This window comes from Stegostoma tigrinum, chromosome 7 (genome assembly GCF_030684315.1).
Source record: "Stegostoma tigrinum isolate sSteTig4 chromosome 7, sSteTig4.hap1, whole genome shotgun sequence".
In the NCBI taxonomy this organism is placed as follows: domain Eukaryota; kingdom Metazoa; phylum Chordata; class Chondrichthyes; order Orectolobiformes; family Stegostomatidae; genus Stegostoma; species Stegostoma tigrinum.
In genome coordinates this window covers 80469020-80481776 of record NC_081360.1, presented here as the reverse complement: position 1 = coordinate 80481776, position 12757 = coordinate 80469020, and the positions used below count along the sequence as shown (strand labels likewise).

Here is a 12757-nt window from a genome sequence, read left to right as displayed (position 1 = left end):
GTATGTAGATCTTGTTACTCCAGTTGAGTTGTGTTTGTTGCAAACTAAACATATAGAATGTGCAAGAAGAAGTTTTATGGCATCTGAGACCATCCTCAGAATATCATCGTGTTTAAAGCAGATGAATTATTCTCAAACTACACCAACATTTTTTATGAAGTTTATTATAAGATTACATGTACAGCAAATATGGTTAATGACAAGCTGATTTAACTTTTGGTTCTTTGAGGAAGAAGCTTTGATTAAAACACATGGAAAGCTCATCGTTCTGCTGAAATTTTTACTTAAATTTTAGTCTCAAAGCCTGGAGTCTGATTGAATGTATAACATTTAATCTGTGGGGTTGAAAAACTGATAGGGAAAGTACTTGGTTGTAGATAGGTTACAGGTAGTCAGAAACAATAAGGAGCTTTAACAATGTAGGTGATCGGATTTTGAAGTTTGGGTAACTTTGATAAATCGATTTGTTAGGATGTGAATAGGAGAGCTGAAGCTTGGAAGATTTCTGAAGTGTGCTGGCACATGGGGTATGGTTTGAGAGTTGGTGCAAAGGATTTCTATATAGCAGAACTAAATTGAGAATATTCAAGTCTTTAAGAATTGGAGTGAACTCACTAGAAGCATGTGTGCTGACATAGTCTCTAAGGGTTGTCTTCTAACAGAACATCGAGACATGATTTCCCATCTTTTGGAAACATGGAATGTGTCGTTGTTTGAGTTGTCTTTCAGCCTACAACATTGGAAAGAACCATATTTTTATTTGAGAATTTCTCAAGTGTGGGGAGATTAGATATAGCCCTGAGATATGTAATTCCTGAGGTGCTACCTGGGGTTAGGAAAATTATTATTGGTATCCATAGAACTGAAAATTTGGGAGTGATAGAATAAACCTTGTTCTCTGGTATTAACGATAGGGATAAGGGAATGTTTCACCAAAGGACATGAAAATGTACAGTGAGAAAAGTCATTAGGAGGACCCTTTAACTCTTCATGTCTCAGGTGGATAACATTGAAGAATGATGCTTTTCATCTGACAATTGAGTAAGAAAGATTCAATTGGAGCATAAAATAAATGGTATCAGGGATGAGAGACTTCCGTTGTGTAGAGAGACTGAAGAGATTGGGCTTAATATCATTAGAACTGACATTTAATGGAAGATTTGGTGGAAACATTCACAATTTTCAGAGTTTGATAAAGTAGTTGAGCAGGTACTGTTTCCAGTGGCAGAAAGATGGTAACCAATCGATTTTCTTTTTTTAAAACAAAACTAGTGTAATTGGTAAAAGATCCAGAAGCAGCATTAGTAAAGTTTTTTTTTAAACAATAAATTGTGATCACTGATGTAAAAGATGTTGGAAGCAGGATAATAACAACATTCAAAAGATAATAACTAAATACTTGAGGAAAATATGACACAATTGCAGTGAAATAAGGCAGAGCAGTTAATTGTTTCAGAGATAGTAGGGACTGCAGATGCTGGAGAAGGATCTAGGCCCGAAAATTCAGCTTACCTGCTCCTCTGATGCTACTTGGCCTGCTATGTTCATCCAGTTCATCCATTAATGCAGTTAATTGGATTGTTCTACTCAAGACTGGCACAAACGTGATGGGCTGAACAAGCTTCTCTGTTGTATCATAATTTGACATTGGTAAAGTTAACAACAGGGATAAGGGAATGTTTCACCAGAGGACCTCTTATTTGGAGGTTGAGCAGGATAATTTGCATGGATGTAAACAGGATAACCTTAAATGTGACAGGCAGGGTATGAACTGGAAACTTGAAAATATTACAGTTACGAAATCAGCTGCATTTTATCAAGTGCATTTAAGCAATGTTAAGAACAGATTGATTTCCTCATAACATTTTCAATAGAGATCTTTTTTAAAGTCTCTTGATTCACAAAATGAAGCACACCCGATGTTAAAATGTTCAAAAGCAATGTTATTAACATTGAAGTATTGTGATTTGTAAGAACTATACATTAATAAAAAGTGAGAGGAATGGCAAATCTATTTAAGTAGATGAATTTGTGCTACCTATTCAAAGCAAGACATGCAAGAAGTTAGATTTTCAAACCAAAATGCATGGGGTCATGATAGGTCGGAACTGAGTCATAAGATTCCTTTGTAGCTTTCAGTATACACGTTATCTTAGTAGAAGGTTTTGTTACTTGCAGTGTTGGTTAATGGGAAGCAAAGTGAAAGAAAAGGATCTACTGTACAGACCATTTTCTTATTGCAGTAACTTTGCAAGAGGTTAAACACCACCTTCAAAATAAAGTGTGTTATTTATGCTCTCTAAAAGCTTCTGAATCATTAACATTCAGTAATGTTATCCAAAAATCATAACGTAAATGAGTCATTTGCTAAATAATTATTAGTAAGCTGGAGTTCCCAGCACTCCATTGCAACTTGCCCTTCACTATAATACTGTTTTCTTATGGCTCCCAAAGGGAACATTATTTCAAATGATTACCATATTAGTATGTGGGGAATAAACTGAAACATTTCAGTGGTACTGTGTTTTCAGACATAATGAAAAATGATGCTATATCTCTCTTGTGCCATTTTTTTCTTTCTAGTGACTATTTTTCTTTCTATTTTTATCCACAGTTAACATTTTCAAATAATTCTGAGATGTTGGAGAAAGTTAGTTTCCCCATTGAAATTTGATACAGCGGTGCTCTCCATGCGGACTTCAGTTATGTACTGAAGGCTTGAAGAGAACTTGAACCCATGGCAAGAGTGCTACCAAGTAAGCTGATAGTAGTGTTTATGGCATAATCCTGAGAATCCTTCCCATTTTTTTAAAAAAAAGTTCACGGGATGTGAACGTTGGTGGCTAGGCCAGCATTTATTGCCCATCCTTAATTACCCAGGTGAAGGAATTGGTGAACCACTGTAGTGCTTGGGATGCAAGAGCACCCAAATTACTGTTAAGAAGGAAGTTCTGCAACAGTGGACAAATGACAGCACAGTTGCAAGTTAGAATGGTGAGTGTCTCGGTGGGGGACTTGCAGGTGGTGGTGTTCCCATGCATCTCCTGCTGTTGTACTTCTAAGGTATCAGAAGTTGCAGGTTTTAAAAGTACTGCTGAATAGAGTTAAAAGGGGCAAAAATATGGCAAAAAGTCAAAATTAATAACTCTTAAATGCATGTATCTGGAATAAAATAAACTAATTAACAGCATAATTAGAGGTTAATGAGTATGATCAGCCTTATGGAGACATGGTTTCAAGGAAATCAACACTGAGATTTAGACATTCAGGGGTGAGTGACTTGACAAAAAGACAGGTAGAAGTCAAAGGCTGATGGGCTGGCTTTGTTAGTGGGGCTGCAAGAAGTTACCTAGGATCAGATTATATAGAAATAGATTATATAGAAATCATATGGGTGGATTTAAGAAATAACAAGGGGAAGGATGCACTTGTGGGAGTAAGCTTTCGGCCTCTTGACAGTAGCTGTCTGCAAGACAGAATAAACCAAAAGACAATGAGGACCTGTAAAACAAAATGCAGTACATTTAAGTATGGGCTACTTTAGCCTATGTATAAATTGGGAAAATTAAATTGGCAAAGGTAGCCATGAGGAAGAATACATAGTATACATTTGGGGCAGTTTCCTAGAATAATATGTTGTGAATTCAATCAGAGAACAGGTTAATTTGGATCAAGTAATGTTTAATTCAGCAGGTTTGATAGATCTCAGAGTGAAAGATCCCCAATGAAACAGTGACCATAACATGGTCAAATTTGGTATCCATTGAGAGTAAACTTAGTCAGAAACAACTGTGCTAAATGTAATTACGGGAAATCACACAGGGTTGAGAGCAGAATTGGATGAAGTGGACTGGGAAAGGAGTTTTGCATAAAAATACAGTTGAGGCACAATGGCAGGTGTGTAAGTGATTAGTTCTTTATTCCTGGCAGATATGTATCCCTGAGATATAGAATCCTTCGAGGAAGGAGATAAACAAACCATTGTTAATCAGTTAAATTAAGGATAATATCACCTTGAAAGAAAAAAGGCATGAAATGTGGCAAAGATTAGTGGTGAGCCAGGGCATGAGAATGCCACATTGGGAGTGAATGCACTGACTGTAACCTTGCACAAATTTCTAGATTCTGGAGTACCCCAGATGATGGGAAAACTAGAATGTAACATACTTATTCAAAAAGGGGAGGAGACAAAAACAAAAAAAAGGGAAACGAGTAGATGCAGTATATTTGGATTTCCAAAATATGTCTCTTAAAGGACCACCTGGAAGAATACTTAATACGTTAAGAGTCCTTGATATCAGGGTTTCATATTAGTATAGATAAAGGATAAGCTAACTAATGGAACACAGAGAGTAGATGTGAATCACAGAAAAGCTGCCATCTGAGTTCTTTTTTGTGGCGGCAGTTGCAGAGCGAGGACCAAGGCCTGCCAGGTAGCTGAGTAAATCTTTTAAAAACTTACCTCGTGGGAGGAGCGGCTTTCAGTTTCATGGCGGCAGTTGCGGAGCGAGGACCAAGGGCTGCTGGGTAGGTGAGTACATTTTTTTTTTGGTTTGGGAGGCAGGAAGAGCGGGACCAGAGAGCGGAAGAAGTGGAGCATGCTGGGAATGTGAGTGATTGTTTTTAAGTGAGTGCTGGTGGGGATGGCCTACCAGGGGAAAGCCATAGTTGTCAGGTCTCTGGCACTGAGGCTCAGAAGGGAAGGGAGGAGAATAGAAAAAAGCTAGTGGTAGGGGATTCAATAGTTAGACGGATTGACAGGAGATTTTGTGGTCAGGAATGGGACTCCCGGAAGGTATGTTGCCTTCCAGGTGCCAGGGTCCAGGATATCGTCGACTGGGTCTACAAGATTCGGAAGGGGGAAAGTGAGCAGCCAGAAATCGTGGTACATATTGGCACCAGTGACATAGCCAGGAAAGGGATTGAGGATCTGAAAAGGGACTACAGAGAGCTAGGTTGGAAGCTGAAGAGCAGGGCAAGTAGAGTAGTGTTCTCAGGCTTGCTACCGGTGCCACGAGATAACGAGGTGAGGAACAGCTGCTTAACACGTGGCTGCACAGCTGGTGCAGTAGGGAGGGCTTCAGATACTTAGACCATTGGGATGCCTTCTGGTGAAGGTGGGACCTGTACATGAAGGATGGGTTGCACCTGAACTGGAGGGCACAAATGTCCTGGGTGGGAGATTTGCTCGAGTGGCTCGGGAGGGTTTAAACTAGTTTGGCAGGGGGGTGGGAACCAGAGCTACACATCTGAGGGGGGAGGGGGCGTAGTAGTAGATGAGACAGTGGCATGATGCAGTGAATCTACTGGGAAGGCTTTTCATGTGATGGAACGAAGAGATCAGTTAAAATGTGTGTGCTTTAACACAAGGAGTGTCAGAAATAAGAGTGACAAACTTAGAGCACGGATCAATATTTGGGACTATGATGTTGTGGCCATAACGGAGACGTGGGTTTCACAGGGGCAGGAATGGTTGCTAGATGTTCCAGGGTTTAGAACATTTAAAAAGAACATGGGGGGGGCAAGAGGAGGGGGTGTAGCATTGCTAATCGGAGAGTTCATCACAGCAAGAGAAACGAAGGTTGCCGAGGAAGGTTTGTCGACTGAGTCAGTATGGGTGGAAGTTAGGAACAGCAAAGGAGCAGTCACCTCATTGGGGGTTTTCTACAGACCCCCAAATAGCAGTGGGGAGATTGAAGAACTCATAGGCCGGCAGATTGTTGAAAAGTGCAAACACAGCAGGATTGTTGTTATGGGTGACTTCAACTTTCCCAATATTGATTGGAACCTCCTTAGTGCAGATGGTTTGGATGGAGCCATTTTTGTCAGGTGTGTTCAGGAGGGTTTCCTTACTCAGTATGTGGACAGGCCGATGAGGGGAGAGGCCATTTTGGATTTGGTGCTCGGCAATGAGCCAGGACAGGTGTCAGATCTCGCGGTGGGAGAACACTTTGGCGACAGTGACCACAACAGCCTCACATTTACCATAGCCATGGAGAGGGCAAGGAGCAGTTACCAGGGGAAGATATTTAACTGGGGAAAAGGAAACTGTGACGCTATCAGGCAGGAGTTGGGAAGGACAGATTGGGAGCAGTTATTCCACCGAAAGGGCACAATAGACATGTGGAGACTGTTTAAGGAGCAGTTGTTGCGAGTGATGCATAAATTTGTTCCTCTGAGACAGGTAAGAAGGGGTAAGATTAAGGAGCCTTGGATGACAGGAACAGAGGTGCTTCTTGTCAAAAAGAAAAAAGCAGTTTACGTAAGGTGGAGGAAGCAAGGGTCGAGCACAGCTTTAGAGGATTACAGGCTTGCTGGGAAGGAGCTCAAAAGTGGACTGAGGAGGTCCAGGAGGGGTCACAAAAAAGGCTTGGCAGGAAGGATTAGGGAGAACCCGAAGGCATTTTACTCATACGTGAGGAACAAGAGAATGATCAGGGAGAAGGTAGGGCCAATCAGGGATAGTGTAGGGATCTTGTGCGTAGAGTCTGAGCAGATAGGGGAAGCCCTAAATGACTTTTTTGCTTCAGTTTTCAGTATGGAAAGGGACCTTGTTGTCAATGAGAACTTTGAGGAGCAGGGAAACAGGCTTGAACAGATTGAGATTGAGGAAGTTGATGTGCTGGAAGTTTTGGCAAACGTTAAGATTGATAAGTCCCCAGGGCCAGACCAGATTTATCCTAGGTTGCTCCGGGAAGCGAGAAAGGAGGTTGCTAAGCCGCTGGCGAAGATCTTTGCTTCCTCACTCTCCACAGGAGTCGTTCCGGAAGATTGGAGAGAGGCAAATGTTGTTCCTCTTTTCAAGAAAGGGTATAGGGAAATCCCTGGAAATTACAGACCAGTCAGTCTTACATCTGTGGTCAGCAAGGTTTTGGAAAGAATTCTGAGGGATAGGATTTATGACTATTTGGAAAAGCATAGCGTGATTAAAGGGAGTCAGCATGGCTTTGTGAGGGGAAAGTCATGCCTCACAAATCTGATTGAGTTCTTTGAGGAGGTCATGAGATAGGTTGACGAGGGCCGAGCAGTGGATGTGGTGTACATGGACTTCAGTAAGGCATTTGATAAGGTTCCCCACGGCAGGCTCATTCATAAAGTCAGGAGGCGTGTGATACAGGGTGAGTTGGCTGTCTGGATTCAGAATTGGTTGGTTGACAGGAGGCAGAGAGTTGTTGTAGATGGTATGTATTCTGCCTGGAGGTCAGTGCTGAGTAGTGTCCCGCAGGGCTCTATTCTTGGGCCACTGCTCTTTGTAGTTTTCTTAAATGACTTGGATGAGGAGGTTGAGGAGTGGGTTAGTATGTTTGCTGTTGACACAAAGGTTGGAGGTGCCGTTGATAGTATCGAGGGCTATTGCAGACTTCAGCGAGACATTGACAGTATGCAGAGCTGGGCTGAGAAATGGCAAGTGGAGTTCAACCTGGATAAATGCGAAGTGATGCATTTTGGAAGGTCGAACTAAAATGCTGAATATAGGATTAAAGGCAGGATTCTCGGCAGTGTGGAGGAACAGCGGGATCTTGGTGTTCAAGTGCATAGCTCCCTCAAAGTTGCCACCCAAGTGGATAAGGTTGTTAAGAAAACATATGGTGTTTTGGTTTACCAGGATGCTGCCTGGACTGGAGGGCTTGTCTTATGAGGAGAGGTTGACTGAGCTCGGACTTTTCTCTCTGGAGAGAAGGAGGAAGAGAGGTGATCTGATCGAGGTGTACAATGTAATGAGAGACATGGATAGAGTCGATAGCCAGAGACTTTTCCCCAGGGCGGGATTGACTGCCACGAGGGGTCATAGTTTTAAGGTGTTAGGAGGAAGGTATAGAGGAGACGTCAGAGGGAGGTTCTTCACCCAGGGAGTTGTGAGTGCATGCAATACTTTGCCAGTGGTAGTCGTGGAAGCAGAGTCATTAGTGACATTTAAGTGACTGCTGGACATGCACATGGACAGCAGTGAATTGAGGGGAATGTAGGTTAGGTTATGTTATTTTTGGATTAGGATTAATCCACGGCACAACATCGTGGGCTGAAGGGCCTGTACTGTGCTTTACTTTTCTACATTCTGTGTTATGTTCTTGATTTTGTTGAGAAGGTGAATAGATTGGGCTTATACTCATTGGAGTTTAGGAGAATAAAATTTGATTTTATTGAAACACGTGAGATTCTGAGGGGCGTGTACAAGGTAGATGCTGACAGATGGTTCCTCTTGTGGGAACGTCTAGGACCAGAGGACGTAATCTGAATGAGGGTTCGTCCATTTGAACCAGCGATGAAGAAATTTCTTTTCTGTGACAGTAATGAATCTGTGGAATTCGTTTGAGAGAGGATTAACAAGGCTTGGTTGCTCAATTGTAATCAAGGCTGAAATTTTTTTTTAATCAATGAGAGGATTAAGAGTTTTGGTAATAAGGCAAGAAAGTAGAACTGAGGATGAGAAGATCAGCCAAGATTTCATTGAATGGCAGAGCAGAATTCATGGGCTGAATGGCACCTGAGTCCTGTGGCCCAAGGGTGCTCTAAACTGGCAGGGAGATGGGTGTCATTTTGAACAAGAACAATGCTGGTGGCAATTTAGAATGATAAGGTAGAAGACTGCTCGTCTGAACTAATGTGGGGTTGGGAATTAATTACTGGCTTTAATTGAAGGAAGTAATGGAGGAGAATGCACCTGTGAACATGAGAAGAATACTTCAGTGTCACCGTAACAAGTGTATAAGCAAGTTATGTGCTTTATGATGAAGTCTTCCAAGGTAAGAGGGAAAATCTTTACATTTCTATTATCATCTGCTACACAGGTAGTGGAATGATGATTGCACTTTCCTTATCAGTTATGACATGCCTATGCCTGAATTTGCTTTTACTGACTGGCATGTCATCGGCCATCACCTGAGGCTATTTGGAATCAGCCAATTTGAGAATGGCTAGGTAGCTTTTGCTAATTTTCTAGATGATACAAATGCTGTCATTGTGAGCTTTAGTTCACAAGTACCCTTTGGGTCCTCTGGAGGTATCTGTACAGGTGCAGAATGAGAAGCTGTAGTAGTAGATGTCTGACTATGTTCTTCCAGACAAGAACAAACCAAGCAAAATTTTCTAACTGACCTGAATAATGAGGGTAAACCTTTGGATGGGTCTGACATTGTTAGCTGTATTGATGGCTGCGGAGAGGACAAGAAATAGATATTATAGTGATATAACCATGAAATATGTCATTTGTGTTAGGGTTGTTACTGATTGCCATGCACTGCTTATGTAAGATGAACTAGGCTTTTAATTATGCAGTAAAAGTTAACCCAAAATACAGCACATTTTTGAGTAAAGGAACCTGTGTGGAAGATGTGTTTTCTTAAAAAAAACTTGTACTGATAAAACAGTTGATATGTGTTGTGGTATCAAAAATAACCTGATGTACATGCATAGTTTCACATGAATTTACTTGTGTCTAGACCAGAAAATGTACTGTGTTTTTACAGATAAAGATTTTTACTGGATAATACGCTTAGAGACAACAGCACCTAACTTTAATGTCAAACACTGATAGCATTTCAGGGTGGAACTCTTCTGTGGTGAACAGGGATTTATTTGTGAATAATTGTGTGCAGTTTTAGGGACAACTATTGAGCAAAACGATATTAATATTTGCTCACTGTTTTCTTGGTTGGTAACTGGGTCCTGGTTTGTGTGGGGTGCTGTTTATTTTGTATGCACCACCTGAAGAACCCAGGCACTTTTGGCTCATTGTGCAGAGTAATATGTGAAGTGTATTAGGGAGGTACTACAGTAAATGTTAAGAATTTATTTAGTTATCCTCAGATTGGTCCTTCCCCTAAGTACTATCTTCTGCTTACATTGAGGAGTTTGCTATATTGTTCCTCGTCTAATCATACAATAGCATAATCTGGGTGTACATCAATAGTACCTCATCCTGCCAAACAAACTGAATTTGCCTTTTCCATGCCATTTCAACATTTTCAGCAGGTGGATTGAAAACACTTGAATGACACTGGGCCGGATACAAATCTTTAAACTGATCTATTTTACAGAATGCGTGTGAATGATGTTATAAAGAACAAAAAATTACAACACAGGAACAGGCCCTTCAGCCCTCCAACCCTGCGCCGATCGATATCCTCTGTCTAAACCTGTCATCTATTTTCTAAGAGTCTGTATCCCTTTGCTCCCTGCCCATCCATGTACCTGTCTAGACACAGCTTAAAAGACACTATTGTGTCTGCGTCTACCACCTCCGCTGGCAACGCTTTCCAGACATCCACCACCCTCTGGGTAAAGGACTTTCCACGCATATCTCCCATAAACTTTCCTCCTCTCACTTTGAACTCATGACCCCTAGTAATTAAGTCCCCCACTCTGGGAAAAAGTTTCTTGCTATCCACCTTGTCTATACCCTTCATGATTTTGTAGACCTCAATCAGGTCCCACCTCAATCTCTGTCGTTCTGATGAAAATAATCCTAATCTATTCAACCTTTCTTCATAGCTAGCACCCTCCATAACAAGCAACATCCTGGTGAACCTCCTCTGCAACTTCTCCAGAGCATCCACATCCTTTTGGTAATGTGGCAACCAGAACTGTCCGCAGTGCTCTAAATATGGCCGACCAAAGTCTTATGCAACTGTAACATGACCTGCCAACTCTTGTACTCAATACCCTGTCTGATGAAGGCAAGCATGCTGTATGCCTTTTTGACCACTCTATTGACCTGCATTGCCACCTTCAGGGAACAGTGGACCTGAACACCCAGATATCTCTGTCCATCAGTTTTCCCCAGGACTTTTCCATTTACTGTATAGTTTGCCGTTGAATTAGATCTTCCAAATGCGTCACCTCGCATTTGCCCGGATTGAACTCCATCTGCCATTTATCTGCCTAACTCTCCAATCTATCTATATTCTGCTGTAATCTCTGACAGTCCCCATCACCATCTGCTACTCCACCAATCTTCGTGTCATCTGCAACCTATTCTACACATCCACAATTTATTTCATATTAAGTGCCTTCTTATGAAATGCATCCTATGTCAGTGGGTCAACTTAACTTTTTTTCGTTCTGACTGACTTTGAGCTGAAGGGACTAAGCTATTAGGTTCTGTTCCCTTTTCTGGTTTAACCAAAATAATTCACTTTATAACAGTGGCTTTATTCTTTCTCTCCATATGTTCCCAAGGGTTTAGAAGACTGTCAGACATACTTCTTTTGCATTCAAATATTTGCCAATTTGGCTTGTAGACTAAGTTGACCACAAGCTTCTAAGAGATCACAAAGGCATCTTGATCAGTTAGGTCAATTGGCTGAGGAGTGACTGATGGAGTTTAATTTAGATAAATGTGAGGCATTGCATTTTGGTGAAACAAATAAGGGGACTTAAAAAATAGAAGTAGGGCCTTGCATAGTTTTGTTTTGAATAGAATGTAGCATGGTGGCTCAGTGGTTAGCACTGCTGCCTCTCAGGGCCAGGAACTTGGGTTCGGTTCCCCCCTTGGGCGACTGCCAGTGTGGAGTTTACACAATCTTCTCTTGACTGCACGGGTTTCCTCCCACAGTCTGAAGATGTGCAGGCTAGGTGGGTTAGCCACAAAATTGTCCATGTGTTCAGGATTGGGTCTGGGTGGGATACTGTTTGGAGGGCCGCTGTGGCTGAAGGGCCTGTTTTCACACTGTAGGGATTCTATGATCGATGACCTAGAGGTTCAGGTACATAATTCTTTGAAGTTGTGTTACACGTAAACATGATGCGAAGTGCTGGTGTTGGACTGGAGTGACTTTTCCTGATGAAGGACCATAATCTGGTGTTGTGTAACTTCTGACCTTGTTCACATGTAAATGGGGTGTTTCAGAAGGGATTTAGAATGCCTGCCTTCATTATTCAGACCTATGAGTACAGGAGTTGGGATGTCATAATGAGATTGTACAAGATTTTGGTGAGGCCTTTTCTGGAGTATTGTATGCAGTTCTGGTTGCCCTGTTATAGGAAGAATATTATTAAACTGGAGAGGATTCAGAAAAGATTTACCAGGACGTTGCTTGGAATGAAGGATTTGAATTATAAGGAGAGGCTGGATAGCCTGGGACTTTTGTCAGTGGAGTGTGGGAGGTTGACATGTGACCTTATTAGAGGTTAATAAAATATTGAGGGATACAGATAAGGTGAATGGCAGGTGTCCTTTCCCTAGGGTGGGAGTTTCAAGACTGGGGCATGTTTGTAAGCTGAGAGGAGAAAGAGATTTAAGAAAAGACAAGGGACAATTTTTTTTAAACAGTGGTTCGTGTGTGACATGAACTTCCAGGAGAGGTGGTGGATGTGGGTAGAGTTACAATGTTCACAAGACATTTGGATAAATACATGAATAAGAACTGTTTGGAGGGATATGGGCCAAACACAAGTAAGTTGAACTAGTTTAGTTTGGGATTATGGTCGACACGGACAGGCTGGACTGAAAGTTCTATTTCAGTGCTGTCTGATCCTATGAATCTGTGTGTGTTTTCAGCGGATAGGCCTCAGTTGGGTGCCCAAAAGTACTACTTTCAGTAGAATGCTTACCAGCAGTAAGAATTAACATAACAGATTTTTTTGTAGTTATTTCATGTAAATTGGGAATATAGGAATAGGAGTAGGCTATTCAGTCCACCGAGCCTACCCCAGCAGTCTCGTCATTCTTAATAAAAAAATTCATCTTTATCTATGTTAAATAGCCTGCCCCTTATCCTGAGCTTTCTTTCCTTGGTTCTGAAGTCACTAGCCAATG

At 41.6% G+C, this 12757-nt stretch overlaps 1 protein-coding gene across 12 annotated transcripts in view; it reads left to right on the top strand.

Annotated features, from left to right (window-relative positions):
* Positions 1 to 12757, top strand: part of gtdc1 (glycosyltransferase-like domain containing 1) — a 417621-nt gene that overhangs the window by 23168 nt on the left and 381696 nt on the right. For 4 of the 12 annotated variants that reach the window (XM_059647446.1, XM_048534508.2, XM_048534512.2 and 1 more), the window contains exons 2-3: positions 2615 to 2756; positions 4406 to 4531. The exons of 4 other annotated variants lie outside the window; for them this stretch is intronic. The gene's annotated coding sequence lies outside the window, so the exon portion shown is untranslated. Of the gene's footprint in view, positions 1 to 2614; positions 2757 to 2908; positions 2995 to 4405; positions 4532 to 8647; positions 8745 to 12757 lie in introns of those variants that run through there. 4 more of the 12 variants (XM_048534510.2, XM_048534509.2, XM_059647445.1 and 1 more) reach the window with 4 other exon arrangements.